The sequence below is a fragment of the Eriocheir sinensis genome, unplaced genomic scaffold (genome assembly GCF_024679095.1).
Source record: "Eriocheir sinensis breed Jianghai 21 unplaced genomic scaffold, ASM2467909v1 Scaffold879, whole genome shotgun sequence".
In the NCBI taxonomy this organism is placed as follows: Eukaryota; Metazoa; Arthropoda; class Malacostraca; order Decapoda; family Varunidae; genus Eriocheir; species Eriocheir sinensis.
The window spans coordinates 87,105-105,822 of NW_026112251.1; the positions used below are offsets into that span (position 1 = coordinate 87,105).

At 41.0% G+C, this 18,718-nt stretch overlaps 1 protein-coding gene across 4 annotated transcripts in view; it reads right to left on the minus strand.

Annotated features, from left to right (window-relative positions):
* LOC126994798 (SH3 domain-binding protein 1-like) overlaps positions 1-18,718 on the minus strand; it is an 80,509-nt gene that overhangs the window by 31,213 nt on the left and 30,578 nt on the right. Inside the window, exon 1 of one of the 4 annotated variants that reach the window (XM_050854079.1) lies at positions 242-1,310. The exons of the other annotated variants lie outside the window; for them this stretch is intronic. The gene's annotated coding sequence lies outside the window, so the exon portion shown is untranslated. Of the gene's footprint in view, positions 1-241; positions 1,311-18,718 lie in introns of those variants that run through there. 4 annotated transcript variants of the gene reach the window in all.

Sequence of the window (18,718 nt, forward strand, 5' to 3'; positions counted from 1 at the left end):
ATTACAAATCTTCCAATTCCCTATTTCTTGCACACCACATCTTTGCCAGAAAACTCTTCATGGCTTCTATAATTCTCTCTCTCTCTCTCTCTCTCTCTCTCTCTCTCTCTCTCTCTCTCTCTCTCTCTCTCTCTCTCTCTCTCTCTCTCTCTCTCTCTCTCTCTCTCTCTCTCTCTCTCTCTCTCTCTCTCTCTCTCTCTCTCTCTCTCTCTCTCTCTCTCTGCTGTTCGAAACAACCCACCTCGCAGCATGGAGGAGGAGCCGCAAACAAGATGGGAGGATCTAAGGACCGAACACTACGCCAGTACTCCACAAGACCGACACGAGGCTGAACATCACGTCCAAGCGAGAGTCCTCCCCCCTCACCAGCGCCATGCGCCGCACACCTCACACAACTACACACCGGGCGCGTATACGCACACAAACTACAGGCACGGGTGTTACAATTGTGGCGAGCACAACCATCGGCAAGCTAATTTTAGGTTTGATTACAGACTGAGATGTGGTTTATGTCATCGACTAGGGCATAAGCAGAGGTTGTGTCACCACCACAATCAAAAGGAATACGGCAAAGAAGGCAGGGCCACCAGATCTGTGAGTGAAACGGACAAAGTAAAAATAGACCATGTTAATGCACAGAGTATTATGGCTAACAAGGATGAGATAGACTTTCTGATCAAAGAGAGAAACACTGATGTATTATGCGTAAGTGAAACGTGGTTATCACCTGAAACTCCTAACGAATATATTGATATTCCTAACTATAACATTTTTAGGTGTGACAAGGGTAGGGGTGGAGGTGTTTGCATCTATATAAGAGATATTTACAAGGCTACTCCTGTACACTTTGACGCAGTAAGACCACAGGGTGTGGAAGGCGTGTGGCTGGCAGTTCAAAGCTGTGAGTTTCCTACAGTCATTATCGGGTGCCTTTACCGACACCCCAAGTCACTTTCTTGTACATATGACTATATATCTGATGTTTTAAAATGTGTCATTTTAAAAGGTAAGGATTTTTATATTTTAGGGGATTTTAATGATGATTTTTTATTAAACAGCAGTAAGCTGAAACAAATTATTGCAAATGCAAAACTAACTCAAGTAATTTCCAAACCCACGAGGATTACTTCCAGCTCTGCCACACTGTTAGACTTAATTGTAACCAACAAACCTCATTCTGTAATAGTTTCTAACACACTTCCATGCCATGTGGCTGACCATGAACTGATCACTGTAACTATTAACTTACGAAAGGCCAAGCGTGCACCTACTGTAAAAACTTTTCGTGAACTAAGAAGATATTCGCCAGAATTTTTGTGTAACTTTCTTTATCAGGAGAGTGCTAATTTAAACAAGATGTTTGCCACTGACAATACCGAAACACAGGTTAACATATTCACTGAATGTTTCAACAAATGTCTTAATGTGTGTGCCCCTTTAGTGACTAGGGAAGTAAAGAGGCCCACCGCTCCATGGATCACTCATGACTTACGAGCTAAGATGCTGGAGAGGAACACCACACACACACTCCTTAAGAATGACAGATATAACACAGCTCTCCAAGTGAAATATAAGGAACTAAAGAAACAAGTAAAGCAATTGATCAACAAATCCAAGTCGGAATATTACAATAAAAAACTAGAGGATGACAGAGGGAATAGTAGTGCTATATGGAACACGTTGAAACAACTCGTACCAAGTAACAAAAATACAACCTGTCCACTACTCTTAGAAGACGAAAAAACAATCAGTGATGAAATTAATAGATTTAATAGATATTTTGCAAATGTTGGGAAAGAAACTTTTGATAAATCACGTCAAAACTTATTAAATCATGACAATGAATCACAACTCAATGCATGTGACACCATAAACCCAACATGTGATATGTTCAGACCTCAACCAACTGATTCCCAGACTATTATACTAGTACTGAAACAACTGAAAAACTCTTCCGCACATGGCTCAGATGGCATTCAAACGCGCTTCTTAAAAGAATCTTTGCCAGTTATAATAACGTACTTAACATGCATTATAAATACCTCAATAACAACTGGAACATTCCCGTCACCATGGAAACACTCAGTAGTCGTCCCTATTTTTAAAGGCGGAGATACAAGCGACCCAAAAGACTATAGACCAATATCACTTCTGCCCATTGTCTCTAAAATCCTGGAGAAAGTTGTAACAGCTCAGCTAATCCAACATCTTGAAGGAAACCATCTCCTTAATAACACACAACACGGCTTTAGAGCTGCACTGTCTACTGAAAGCGCTCTACTGACACTATCAAATAAACTTTATAAGAACATTGATAATGGTAACTTATCCTTAGTTACTTTGTGCGATTTGTCAAAAGCATTTGACAGTGTCAATCATCAAATGTTACTGAACAAACTAAAGGAACTGAGAATAGATACATTTTGGTTTAGTGATTACCTTCGTGATAGAACTCAGTCTGTCCGTATCGACAAACATATTTCAGATAAATCAGACGTCTCCTATGGAGTTCCTCAGGGATCAGTGCTCGGGCCTATCTTATTTTTAATGTACGTAAATGACCTCTCACAATACGTCTCCGATTGCCTCGTCATCCAGTATGCGGATGACACACAGTTTATACACACGGGAAACATAGACAGAATTCAAGACCTAATTAGCAGAGGAGAGGAAACTTTATTAAAATCGAAAAGAAAACCCAGTGCATGTTTATTGGAAGTCGGGGAATGACATCCCGGATCCCACAAAACATCCACCTACAGGTTGATGATAGTAACATCATCCCCAGCACCTCCCTGAAGAACTTGGGTGTATATTTTGACGCTCACTTGACTTTTGATACGCACATAAACAAAATAAGTAGTAAGATTTTTAGTACCATTATGTATATAAATCGTATAAAAGAGAACTTTAGCAAAAAGGCAAGAATTACAGCTGTACAATCGCTTGTATTAAGCATAATTAATTATGGAATAAAAATATGGGGCACCGCTAATAAAACACACATGCAACAAATTCAAAAATTGCAAAACTATGCTGCAAAAGTTGCACTGGGTGGTGGCGCCAAACGTGACCATGTGACACCATTCTTAAAGGAACTCGGTTGGCTGAAGGTAAACAAAAAATACGAGTACGAACTAGGCGTAATGACCTATAACATCTTAAAGGGAAACGTAAGGAGCTATTTGTTTTATTTGCCATATGTGAGTGACATGAGTACTGTTCCTACCAGACAGCAGCATCAGCTGCACGTCCCCAAGGCACGCACCAATACAGGGGCAAGACCCATGCTTGTGGCTGCACCAACACTCTGGAACAGCCTCCCTCTCTCGATAAGGAATGCACAATCCTTACCATCTTTTAAGAAGCAATTGCGCCAATATCTTTTTAGTGACCAGTTCAATATGTAGTCTTTTTTAGTCTTTTATTAATGTATTTCAATGTATTTTATTTCTCTTTTAATTTTAATATTTTTATTGCACATCTATTTTAAAATTAGACTCCTTGCCGTAGATAAAGGCAGGACAGGATGTAGCTACTATGTACTTATATACTCATGTGCTTTATTGTATAAATGTGAAGAATAACCATTGGAAATAAACTTCTGAATCTGAATCTCTCTCTCTCTCTCTCTCTCTCTCTCTCTCTCTCTCTCTCTCTCTCTCTCTCTCTCTCTCTCTCTCTCTCTCTCTCTCTCTCTGTGTGTGTGTGTGTGTGTGTGAGACTGACTGACTTTCTTAACGGATGGACTGACTGTCACTGACTGGCTGACTGAATAACTAACTGACTGAATGCACTGATATCCTCAAAAATGCTGTCTTACGAGGGTAGACTTATAACTATTCCTGCGCGTCAGCTCATCTTGGGGGTCAGGGGTCAAGCTGTACTTAGCCAGCTTGTCCCTACATGTAAACTACACACATCAACCTTGACCTCGAATATATTATAAACTTGAGGTCAATGCATGGATATGTAAAGGTCATAATAAATTACTTTTTAAACATAATGACATCTGTTTTCACCTTATAACACCTGTAGTAGTATATAGTAGTAGTAGTAGTAGTACGTAGTAGTAGTAGTAGTAGTAGTAGTAGTAGTAGTAGTAGTAGTAGTAGTAGTAGTTGATGTAGAGAAAAAAACCGCTTTTATTTCTTTTTCTATTTCCCAGAGGCATTTCATCTTATGTAGAAAAGGATGAGGAAGCCGTTCATGGCCTGAAATCAACGCCCCAGGCAAAATTAACGGTGTTTGGGGGTATGGTCCCCCTTGCGAAAAACAGTAAAGATTGAATTTTATGGTATAGTTTTTAGTTTGAACTTTGAAATGGGCACCTACCCCATGCAGAAACGTCCGCTGAATCGAACGGTGCTTTCAGAATTGCTTTACGATGAACGCTAATGGAGTTATTGTCATTTTACGATGTATATTATTAGGCTATTTTCATAAAAATGAAACAAAATGAAGCCATTTCCATATTCCACCTACTCCCATAAGCCCCCCCCATTACGATCAACCTCATCCCCCTTTATTTATCACCACGCAAATTTCTGACCCGATTTATTCCCTATTCGACACCTGACGTGACCTATTTTCGAATTCCACCTATTTCCTTAAGCCCCCAAATTACTTTTCATTCCCACCCCCTTTAATTATCACCACGCAATTTACTGACCCCATTTAATCCCTATTCGACACCGAACATGACATAATTACGAATTCCAGCTACTCCAAATAGCCCCCTCCCTCCTTACCCTAACCGTCCGCCCCCTCTGATTATCACCACGCAATTTGCTGACCCCATTTAACCAGTATTCGACACCTCACATGACCTATTTTCGAGTTTTACCTACTCCCATTAGCCCCCCCCCCATTACCGTTAGCCCCCGCCCCCTTTAAATATCACCATGCAATTTACTGACCTAATTTACCCCTTATTCGATACCGAACATGACCTAATTACGAATTCCACCTACTCTTATAAGCCTTTCTACATTATCATGAACCCCCGCCCCCTCTAATTATCACAACGCAATTTACTGACCCCATTTACCCCTTATTCGATACCGAACATGACCTAATTACGAATTCCACCTACTCACATTAGCCCCCCCCACATTATCATGAACCCCCATTCCCTCAAATTATCACCACGCAATTTACTGACCCCATTAACCTCCTACTCGACACCCCATATGACCTATTTCCGAATTCTAGCATCTAGATCTTCTTCCTCGTCTTGAGTCCTTATAACGGAGCTATGTACGGTAACCACTGCATCGCGGAACAAGGTCTTCTTCCTCTTCTTCCTTTGACCCATCAAACAACACCCAATCTTATGAATTGCTGTTTTCTTACTCTAACCTAACTCGTGAAATCGAGTTAGGAGGCTAATGGAACAGAAATTCATAAGTATGGGTGTTGTGTCGACGTGTATGGAAAATGTGATATTTCTCGATCAGTTTTTAATCTGAACTATGCAAAGGGTACCTAATCGATGCAGAAAACTCCGACGAATCAAATGGTACACTCAGAATTGCTCTAAGATAAAAACTAGCGGATATATTTGCATATAACTATCAGGAATGTTCGGAGATTTTTTTGATTTACAGAAAAAAACGCTTTTATTCCTTTTTCTATTTCCCAGAGGCATTTCATCTTATGTAGAAAAGGATGAGGAAGCCGTTCATGGCCTGAAATCAACGCGCCAAGCAAAATTAACGGTGTTTGGGGGTATGGTCCCCTTTGCGAAAAACAAGAAAAGATTAATTTTATCGCTTAGTTTTTACTATGAACTTTGAAATGGGCACCTACCCCATGCAGAAACGTCCGCCGAATCATATGGTACTTTCAGAATTGCTTTACGATGAACGCTAATGGAGTTATTGTCATTTTACGATGTATTTATAACGCTATTTTTATATAAAAAAATAAAATGAAGTCATTTCCGTATTCCACCTACTCCCATTAGCCCCCCCCCATTACCATCAACCTCATCACCCCCTTAATTATCACCACGTAAATTACTGACGAGATATAATCCGTTTTCGGCACCTGACATGACCTATTTTCGAACTCCACCTATTCCCATTAGCCCCCCCAATTACTTTTCACCCCTTACCCCCTTTAATTATCACCACGCAATTTACTGACTACATTTACTCACTATTCGACACCGAACTTGACCTAATTACGAATTCCACCTACTCCAAATAGCACCACCTCCTTACCCTAACCTCCCGCTCTTTCTGATTATCACCACGCAATTTACTGACCCCATATAACCAGTATTCGACACCTCACATGACCTAGTTTCGAGTTTCACTTACACCCATTAGTCCCCCTCGAATTATTGTTAACCCCCGCCCCATTTAATTACCACCACGCAATTTACTGACCCCATTTACCACTTTTTCGATTCCAAACATGACCTAACTACAAATTCCAATTACTCCCTTTAACCCCCGCCACATTATAATGAAAATCCGCCCCCTCTAATTATCACCACGCAATTTACTGACCCCATTAACCCCCTACTCGACACCCCATATGACCTATCTCCGAACTCTAAAATCTAGACCTTCTTCCTCCTCTTGAGTCCTTATAACGGAGTTATGCACAGTAACCACTGCATTGCGGAGCAAGGTCCTCTTCCTCTTCTTCTTTTGACCCATCCCATAACACCCAATCTTATGAATTGCTGTTTTCTTACTCTAGCCTAACGCGTGAAATCGGCTAGGCTAATGGAACGGCAATTCATAAGTATGGGTGTTCTGTCGACGTGTTTGGAAAATGTGATATTTCTCGCTAAGTTTTTACTCTGAACTTTGCAAAGCGTACCTAATCGATGCAGAAAACTCCGACGAATTGAATGGAACACTCAGAATTGCTCTAAGATAAAAAGTAACGGGTATATTTGCATATAACTATCAGGAATGTTCGGGGATTTTTTTGATTTACAAAAAAAACTCGTTTTTATTCCTTTTTCTATTTCCCAGAGGCATTACATCTTATGTAGAAAAAAATGAGGAAGCTGTTCATGGCCTGAAATCAACGCCCCAGGCAATATTAACGGTGTTTGGGGGTATGGTCCCCTTTGCGAAAAACAAGAAAAGATGAATTTTATCGCTTAGTTTTTAGTATGAACCTTAAAAAGGGTACCTACCCCATGCAGAAACGTCCGCCGAATCGAATGGTACTTTCAGAATTGCTTTACGATGAACACTAATGAAGTTATTGTAATTTTTCGATGTATTTTAAGAAGGCTATTTTTATTTAAAAACATAAAATGAAGCTATTTCCGTATTCCACCTACTCCCATAACCCCCCCCCCACCCCATTACCATCAACCTCATCCCACCTTAATTATCACCACGCAAATTACTGACCTGATTTATTCCCTATTCGACCCCTGAGATGACCTATTCTCGAATTACACCTATTTCCATTAACCCCCCCACCTTACTTTTCATCTCCACCCCTTTAAACTATCACCACGCAATTTACTGACCCCATTTACTCCCTATTGGACACCGAACATGAACTAATTACGAATTCCACCTACTCCCAATAGCCCCCTCCTCTTATCTTAACGATAAATGGGGTCAGTAAAATGTGGGGTGATGATCAGAGGGGGCGGGGGGCCCCCTCTGATCATCACCCCACATTTTACTGACCCCATTTACCCAGTATTCGACACCTCACATGACCTATTTTTGAGTTTTACTTACTCCCATTAGCACCCCCCAATTACCGTTAACCCCCGCCCCCTTTAATTATCACCACTCAATTTGCTGACCCCAATCACCCTTTATTCGATACCGAGCATGATCTAATTACGAGTTCCAATTACTCCCATTAGCCCCCCCACATTATCATGAACCCCCGCCCAATCTCATTATCACCACGCAATTTACTGACCCTTTTATCCCTCGACTCGACACCCCATATGACCTATTTCCGAATTGTAGCATCTAGTTATTCTTTCTCTTCTTGAGGCCTTATAACGGAGCTATGCACGGTAACCACTGCATCGCGGAGCAAGGTCTTCTTCCTCTTCTTCTTTTGACCCATCACACAACACCCAGCAATTCATAAGTATGGGTGTTGTGACGACGTGTATGGAAGTGTGATATTTCTCGGTTAGTTTTTACTCTGAACTTTGCAAAGGGTACCTAATCGATGCTGAAAACTCCGACGAATCGAATGGTACACTCAGAATTGCTTTAAGATAAAAACTAACGGATATATTTGCATATAACTATCAGGAATGATCGGGGAATTTTTTGATTTACAGAAAAAACCTCTTTTATTCCATTTTCTATTTCCCAGAGGCATTTCATCTTATGTAGAAAAGGATGAGGAAGCTGTTCATGGCCTGAAAGCAAGGCCCAGGAAAAATTAATGGTGTTTGGCGGAAAATTAGCGGCGTTTGGGGGTGTGGTCCCTTGTGCGAAAAAAAAGAAAAGATGAATTTTTTCGCTTAGTTTTTAGTATGAACTTTGAAATGGGCACCTACCCCATGGAGAAACGTCCGCCGATTTATATGGTACTTTCAGAATTGCTTTACGAAGAACGCTAATGGAGTTATTGTCATTTTACGATATATTTTATTAGGCTATTTTTATATAAAAAAAATAAAATGAAGCCATTTCCGTATTCCACCTACTCCCATTAGCCCCCCCCCCCCCCCTCGTTACCATCAACCTCATCCCCCTTTAATTATCACCACGCAAATTACTGTCCCGATTTATTCCCTCTTCGACACCTCAGATGACCTATTTCCTAATTTCACCTACTCCCATTTGCCCCCCCACCCATTACTTTTCACCCCCGCCCCATTTAACTATCACCACGCAATTTACTGGCGCCATTTACTAACTATTCAACACCGAACATGACCTAATTACGAGTTCCACCTACTCCCAATACCCCCCCCCTTTACCCTCTGATTATCACCACGCAATTTGCTGACCCCTTTTACCCAGTATTCGACACCTCTAATGACCTTATTTCGAGTTTCATCTACTCCCAATAGCCCCCCCCCCATTTACTTTTTATCCCCGCCCCCTTTAATTATTACCACGCAATTTACTGACCCCATTTACCATATATTTGATATCGAACATGACCTAATTACGAATTCCACCTACTCCCATTACCCCCCCTCCCCCATTATCATGATCTCCCGCCCCCTGTAATTATCGCCACGCAATTTACCGACCCCATTAACCCCCTACTCGACACCCCATATAACCTATTTCCAAATTCTAGCATCTTGATCTTTTTTCTCTTCTAGAGGCCTTATAACGGAGCTATGCACAGTAACCACTGCATTACGGAGCAAGTTCTTCTTCCTCTTCTTCTTTTGACCCATCCCACAACATCCAATCTTATGAATTGCTGTTTTCTTACTCTAACCTAACTCGTGAAATCAAGATAGGTTAGGCTAATGGAGCAGCAATTCATATGTATGGGTGTTGTGTCGACGTATATGGAAAATATGATATTTCTCGCTTAGTTTTTATTCTGAACTTTGCAAAGGGTACCTAATCGATGCAGAAAACTCCGACGAATCGAATGGTACACACGGAATTGCTCTAAGATAAAAACTAACGGGTATATTTGCATATAACTATCAGGAATGTTCGGGGATTTTTTTGATTTACAGAAAAAAAACAACTTTTATTCCTTTTTCTATTTCCCAGAGGCATTTCATCTTATGTATAAAAGGATGAGGAAGCAGTTCATGGCCTGATATCAACGCCCCAGGCAAAATTAACTGTGTTTGGGGGTATGGACCCCTTTGCGAAAAACAAGAAAAGATGAATTTTATCGCTTAGTTTTTAGTATGAACTTTGAAATGGGCACCTACCCCATGCAGAAACGTCCGCCGAATCGAATGGTACTTTCAGAATTGCTTTACGATGATCGCTATTGGAGGTATTGTCATTTCACGATGTATTTTATTACGCTTTTTTTTTATCTAAATAAATAAAATGAAGTCATCTCCGTATTCCACCTACTCCCATTAGCAACCCCCTATTACAATCAACGTCATCCCCCTTTAATTATTACCACGTAAATTACTGACCCGATTTATTCCCTATTCGACAGCTGACATGGCCTATTTTCGAATTCCACCTATTCCCTTTAGCCCCCCCATTACTTTTCATCCCCGCCCCCTTTAATTATCACCAAGCAATTTACTGACCCCATTTACCCAGTATTCGACACCTCACATGACCTATTTTTGAGTTTTACTTACTCCCATAAGCCCCCCCCAATTACCGTTAACCCCCGCCCACTTTAATTATCACCACGCAATTTACTGACCCATATACCCTTAATTCGATAACGAACATGACCTAATTACGAATTCCAATTACTCTAATTAGCCCCCCCCCCCCACATTATCATGACCCCCCGCGCTATCTAATTATCTCCATACAATTTACTGACCCCATTAACCTCCTACTCGACACCCCATATGACCTATTTCCGAATTCTAGCATCTATATCTTCTTCCTCCTCTTGAGTCCTTATAACGGAGCTATGCACGGTAACCACTGCATCGTGGAACAAGGTGCTCTTCCTCTTCTTCTTTTGACCCATCAAACAACTCCCAATCTTATGAATTGCTGTTTTCTTACTCTAACCTAACGCGTGAAATCGAGTTAGGTTAGGCTAAGGGAGCAGCAATTCATAAGTATGGGTGTTGTGTCGACGTGTATAAAAAATGTCATATTTCTCGCTTAGTTTTTAATCTGAACTTTGCAAACGCTACCTAATCGATGCTGAAAACTCCGACGAATCGAATGGTACACTCAGAATTGCTTTAAGATAAAAACTAACGGATATATTTGCATATAACTATCAGGAATGTTCGGGGATTTTTTTGTTTTACAGAAAAGAAACTGCATTCATTCCTTATTCTATTTCCCAGAGGCATTTCATCTTATGTAGAAAAGGATGAGGAAGCCGTTCATGGTCTGAAATCAACGCCCCAGGCAAAATTAACGGTGTTTGGGGGTGTGGTCCCCTTTGCGAATAAGAAAAGATGAATTTAATCACTTAGTTTTTAGTATGAACTTTGAAATGGCACCTACCCCATGCAGAAACGTCCGCCGAATCGAACGGTACTTTCAGAATTGCCTTACGATGAACACTAATGGAGTTATTGTTATTTTACGATGTATATCATGAGGCTATTTTTATAAAAAAATAAAATAAAATGAAGCCATTTCCGTATTCCACCTACTCCCATTAGCCCCCCCCCATTATCATCAACCTCATCTTCCTTTAATTATCACCACGCAAATTACTGACCAGATTTATTCCCTATTCGACACCTGACTGGACCTATTTTCGAATTCCAATTACTCCCATTAGCCCCCACCATTACTTTTCACCACCGCCCCCTTTAATTATCACCTCGCAATTTACTGACCCCATTTACTCCCTATTTGACACCGAACATGACCTAATTACGAATTCCACCTACTCCCAATAGCCCCCTCCTTACCTGTACCCCCCGCCCCCTCTGATTATCACCACGCAATTTACTGACCCCATTTACCCAGTATTCGAAACCTCACATGACCTAATTTCGAGTTTCACCTACTCCCATTGGCCCTCCCCAATTACCGTTTACCCCCCCCCCCTTTAATTATCACCACGCAATTTACTGACCCCATTTACCCCTTATTCGATACCGAACATGACCTAATTACGAATTCCACCTACTCCCATTAGCCCCCCCCACATTATCATGAACCCCCATCCCCTCTAATTATCACCACGCAGTTTACTGACCCCATTAACCCCCTACTCGACACCCCATATGACCCCTTTCCGAATTCTAGCATCTAGATCTTCTTACTCTTCTTGAGGCCTTATAACGGAGCTATGCACGGTAACCACTGCATCGCGGAGCAAGGTCTTCTTCCTCTTCTTCTTTTGACCTTTCCCTCAACATCCAATCTTATGAATTGCTGTTTTCTTACTCTAACCTGATTCGTGAAATCGAGTTAGGCTAGGCTAATGGAACAGTAATTCATACGTATGGGTGTTGTGTCGACGTGCATGGAAAATGTGATATTTCTCGCTTAGTTTTTACTCTGAACTTTGCAAAGGGTACCTAATCGATGCTGAAAACTCCAACGAATCGAATGGTACTTTCAGAATTGCCTTACGATGATCACTAATGGAGTTATTGTCATTTTACTATGTATTTTATTATGCTATTTTTTATATAAAAAAAATAAAATTAAGTCATTTCCGTATTCCACCTACTCCCATTAACCCCCCCCCCCCCCCCGCCCCTTACCATCAACCTCATCCCCCTTTAATTAACACCACGTAAATTATTGACCCGATTTAATCCCTACTCGACACCTGACATGGCCTATTTTCGAATTCTATTCCCTTTAGTCCCCAAATTACCTTTCATTCCCACCCCCTTTAATTATCACCACGCAATTTACTGACCCCATTTAATCCCTATTCGACACCGAACATGACATAATTACGAATTCCACCTACTCCAAATAGCCCCCTCCCCCCTTACCCTAACCCTCCACCCCCTCTGATTATCAACATGCAATTTACTGACCCCATTTAACCAGTATTCGACACCTCACATGACCTATTTTCGAGTTTTACCTATTCCCATTAGCCACCCCCCCATTACCGTTAACCCCCGCCCCCTTTAAATATCACCATGCAATTTACTGACCTAATTTACCCCTTATTTGATGCCGAACATGACCTAATTATGAATTCCACCTACTCCTATTAGCCCCCCCCCCCCCACATTATCATGAACCCCCGCCCCCTCTAATTATCACAACGCAATTTACTGACCCCATTTACCCTTTATTCGATACCGAACATGACCTAATTACGAATTACACCTACGCACTTTAGCCCCCCCCTACATTACCATGAACCCCCATCCCCTCTAATTATCACCGCGCAATTTACTGACCCATTAACCCCCTACTCGACACCCCATATGACCTATTTCCGAATTCTAGCATCTAGATCTTCTTCCTCCTCTTGAGTCCTTATAACGGAGCTATGCACCTTAACCACTGCATCGCGGAGCAAGGTCTTCTTCCTCTTCTTCTTTTGACCCATCACACAACACCCAATCTTATGAATTGCTGTTTTCTTACTCTAACCTAACTCGTGAAATCGAGTTAGGTTATACTAAAGAAACAGCAATTCATAAGTATGGGTGTTGTGTCGACGTGTATGGAAAATGTGATATTTCTCGTTTAGTTTTTAATCTGAACTTTGCAAAGTGTACCTAATCGATGCAGAAAACTCCGACAAATTGAATGGTACACTCAGAATTGCTCTAAGATAAAAACTAACGGATATATTTGCATATAACTATCAGTAATATTCGGGGATTTTTTTGATTTACAGAAAAAACCGCTTATATTACTTTTTTTTTATTTTCCAGAGGCATTTCATCTTATGTAGAAGAGGATGAGGAAGTCGTTCATGGCCTGAAATCAACGCCCCAGGCAAAATTAACGGTGTTTGGGGGTATGGTCCCCTATTCGAAAAACAAGAAAAGATGAATTTTATAGCTTAGTTTTTAGTATGAACTTTGAAATGGGCACCTACCCCATGCAGAAACGTCCAGCGAATCGAATGGTACTTTCAGAATTGCTCTACGAAGAACGCTAATGGAGTTTTTGTCATTTTACGATGTATTTCACTAGGCAATTAAAAAAAAAAATGAAGCCATTTCCGTATTCCAGCTACTCCCATTAACCATCCCCCCCCCCCCCCCCCATTACCATCAACCTCATCCCCCTTTAATTATCACCACGTAAATTACTGACCCGATTTATTCCCTATTCGACACCTGACATGACCTATTTTCGAATTCCACCTATTCCCATTAGCCCCCCCCATTACTTTTCACCCCCGCCCCCTTTAATTATCACAACGCAATTTTCTGACCCTATTTACTCACTATTCGAAACCGAACATGACCTAATTACGAATTCCATCTACTCCCAATACTTCCTTTTTCTATTTCCCAGAGGCATTTCATCTTATGTAGAAAAGGATGAGGAAGCCGTTCATGGCCTGAAATCAACGCCCCAGGCAAAATTAATGGTTTTTGGGGGTATGGTCCCCTATGTGAAAAACAAGAAAAGATGAATTTTATCGCTTAGTTTTTAGTATGAACTTTGAAATGGACACCTACCCCATGCAGAAACGTCTTCCGAATCGAACGGTACTTTCAGAATTGCTTTACGACGAACGCAAATAGAGTTATTGTCATTTTACGATGCATTTTATTAGGCTATTTTTGCATAGAAAAATAAAAAGAAGCCATTTCCGTATTCCACCTACTCCTATTAGCCCCCCCACCCATTACCATCAACCTCATCCCCTTTAAATATCACCACGTAAATTATTGACCCGATTTACTCCCTATTCGACACCTGACATGACCTGTTTTCGAATTCCACCTATTCCCATTAGCATCCTCCATTACTTTTCACCCCCGCCCCCTTTAATTACCACCACGCAATTTACTGACCCCATTTACTTCCTATTCGACACCGAACATGACCTAATTACGAATTCCATCTACTCCCAATACTCCCTTTTTCTATTTCCCAGAGGCATTTCATCTTATGTAGAAAAGGATGAGGAAGCCGTTCATGGCCTGAAATCAACGCCCCAGGCAAAATTAACGGTGTCTGGGGGTATGGACCCCTTTGCGAAAAACAAGAAAAGATGAATTTTGTCGCTTAGTTTTTAGTAAGAACTTTGAAATGGGCACCTACTCCATGCAGAAACGTCTGCCGAATCGAACGGTACTTTCAGAATTGCTTTACGATGAACGCTAATGGAGTTATTGTCATTTTACGATGAAATTTATTAGGCTATTCCACCTACTCCCATTTGACCCCACCCATTACCATAAACCTCATCCCTCTTTAATTATCACCACGTACAATTCTGACCCGATTTAATCCCTATTCGACACCTGACATGACATTTTCGAGTTTCACTTACTCCCATTAGTCCCTCCCAAATTACCGTTAACCTTCGCCCCCTTTAATTATCACCACGCAATTTACTGACCCCATTTACCCTTATTCGATACCGAGCATTACCTAAATACGAATTCGAACTACTCCTATTAGCCCCCCCACATTATTATGAGCCTCCGCCCCCTCTAATTATCACCACGCAATTTACTGACCCCATTAACCCCCTACTCGACACCCCATATAACCTATTTCCGAATTCTAAAATCTAGACCTTCTTCTTCTTCTTGAGGCCTTATAACGGAGCTATGCACAGTAACCACTGCAAGGTCTTCTTCCTCTTCTTCTTTTGACCCATCCCACAACACCGAAACTTATGAATTGCTGTTTTCTTACTCTAACCTAACTCGTGAAATCGAGTTAGGTTAAAGTAAGGGAACAGCATTTCATAAGCTTGGGTGCTGTGTCGACATGTACTTCATCTTATATAGAAAAGGATGAGGAAGCCGTACATGGCCTGAAATCAACGCCCCAGGAAAAATAAACGGTGTTTGGGGGTATGGTCCCCTATGCGAAAAACAAGAAAAGATGAATTTTATCGCTTAGTTTTGAATATGAACTTTGAAATGGGCACCTACCCCATGCATAAACGTCCGCCGATCCAAATGGTACTATCAGAATTGCTTTACGAAGAACGGTAATGGAGTTATTGTCATTTTACGATGTATTTTATTAGGCTATTTTTATAAAAAATAAATAAAATGAAGCCATTTCCGTATTCCACCTACTCCCATTAGCCCCCTACATTACGATCAACCTCATCCCTCTTTAATTATCACCACGCAAATTACTGACCCGATTTATTCCCTGTTCGACACCGGATATGACCTATTTTCGAATTCTACTTATTCCAATTACCCCCCCCCCCATTACTTTTCACCACCGCTCCCTTTAATTATCACCACGCAATTTACTGACCTAGTTTACTCCCTATTCGACACCGAATATGACCTAGTTACGAATTCCATTTACTCCCAATAGCCCCCCCCCCCTTACCCTAGCCCCCCGCCTCCTCTGATTATCACCACGCAATTTACTGACCTTATTTAATCAGTATTCGACACCTCACATGACCTATTTTCGAGTTTCACCTACTCCCATTAGTCCCCTCAATTACCGTTAACCCCCGCCCCCTTTAATTATCACCACGCAATTTACTGACCCCATTTTCCTTTATTCGATACCGAACATGACCTAATTACGATTTCCAATTACTCCCATCAGCCCCCCCCACATTAACATGAGCCCCAGCCCTATTTAATTATCACCACGCAATTTACTGACCCCATTAAACCCCTACTCGACACCCCATATGACCTATTTCCGAATTCTAGCATCTAGATCTTCTTTCTCTTCTTGAGGCCTTATAACGGAGCTATGCACGGTAACCACTGCATCGCGGAGCAAGGCCTTCTTCCTCTTCTTGGTCCCCTTTGCGAAAAACAAGAAAACATAAATTTTATCGCTTAGTTTAATGAGCACCTACCCCATGCAGAAACGCCCGCCGAATCGAATGGGACTTACAGAAATGCTTTACGATGAACGCTAATGGAGTTATTGTCATTTTACGATATATATTATTAGGCTATTTAAAAAATTTAAAATGAGGCCATTTCCGTATTCCACCTACTCCCATTAGCCCCTCCCATTGCCATCAACCTCATCCCCTTTTAATTATCACCACGAAAATTACTGACCCGATTTATTCCCTATTCGACATCTGACTTGACCTAATTACGAATTCCATCTATTCCCATTAGCCCCCCGAATTACTTTTCATCCCCGCTCCCTTTAATTATCACCAAGCAATTTATTGACCCCATTTACTCCCTATTCGACACCGAACATGACCTAATTACGAATTCCACCTACTCTAAATAGCCCCCAACCATTCCCTAACCCCCCGCCCCCTCTAATTATCACGACGCAATTTACTGAACTTTGCAAAGGGCACCTAATCGATGCAGAAAACTCAGACGAATTGAATGGTACACTCAGAATTGCTCTAAGATAAAAACTAACTGGTATATTTGAATATAACAATCAGGAATGTTCGGGGATTTTTTTGATTTACAGAAAAAAAACGCTTTTATTCCTTTTTCTATTTCCCAGAGGCATTTCATCTTATGTAGAAAAGGATGAGGAAGCCGTTCATTTGCCCCAGGCAAAAATAACGGTGTTTGGGGTTATGGTAACCTGTGCGAAAAACAAGAGAAGATCAATTTTATCGCTTAGTTTTTAGTATGAGCTTTGAAATGGGCACCTACCCCATGCAGAAACGTCCGCCGATTCAAATGGTACTTTCAGAATTGCTTTACAAAGAATGGTAATGGAGTTATTGTCATTTTACGATGTATTGTTAAGGCTATTTTTATATAAAAAAGATAAAAGGAATCCATTTCCATATTCCACCTACTTCCATTAGCCCCCCCGTTACCATCAACCTCATCCCCCTTTAATTATCACCACGAAAATTACTGACCCGATTTATTCTCTATTCGACACCTCAGATGACGTATTTCCGAATTTCACCTACTCCCATTAGCCTCCCCACACATTACTTTTCACCCCCGCCCCCTTTAATTATCACCACCCCATTTACCTCCTATTCGATACCGAGCATGACCTAATTACGAATTCAACCTACTGCCATTAGCCCACCCTCCTCCATTATCATGAACTCCCGCCCCCTCTAATTATCGCCACGCAATTGACTGACCCCATTAATCCCCTCCTCGACACCCCATATGACCTATTTCCGAATTCTAGCATCTAGATTTTTTTTCTCTTCTTGAGGCCTAATAAAGGAGCTATGCAGGGTAACCACTACATCGCGGAGGATGATCTTCTTCCTCTTCTTCTTTTGACCCATCACACAACACCCAATCTTATGAATTGCTGTTTTCTTACTCTAACCTAACACGTGAAATCGAGTTATGTTAAACTAATGGAACAGCAATTCATAAGGATGGGTGTTGTGTCGACGTGTATGGAAAATGTGATATTTCTCGCTTAGTTTTTACTCTGAACTTTGCAAAGGGTACCTAATCGATGCTGAAAACTCCGACGAATCGAATGGTACACTCAGAATTGCTTTAAGATAACAACTAATGGATATATTTGCATATAACTATCAGGAATGTTCGGGGATTTTTTTGATTTACAGAAAAAAACCGCTTTTACTCCTTTTTCTATTTTCCAGAGGCATTTCATCTTATGTAGAAAAGGATGAGGATGGCCTGAAATCAACCTCCCAGGCTAAATTAACGGTGTTTTGGGGTATGGTCCCCTTTGCGAAAAACAAGGAAAGATGAATTTTATCGCTTAGTTTTTAGTATGAACTTTGAAATGGGCACCTACCCCATGAAGAAACGTCAGCCGAATCGAACGGTACTTTCAGAAGCGCTTTACGATGAACGCTAATAGAGTTATTGTCATTTTAAGATGTATTTCATTTGGCTATTTTTATATAAAAAAATAAGATGAAGTCATTTCCGTATTCCACCTACTCCCATTAGACCCCCCCTTACCATCAACCTAATCCCTCTTTAATTATCACTACGTAAATTACTTACCCGGTTTAATCCCTATTCGACACCTGACATGACATATTTTCGAATTCCACTTATTCCCAT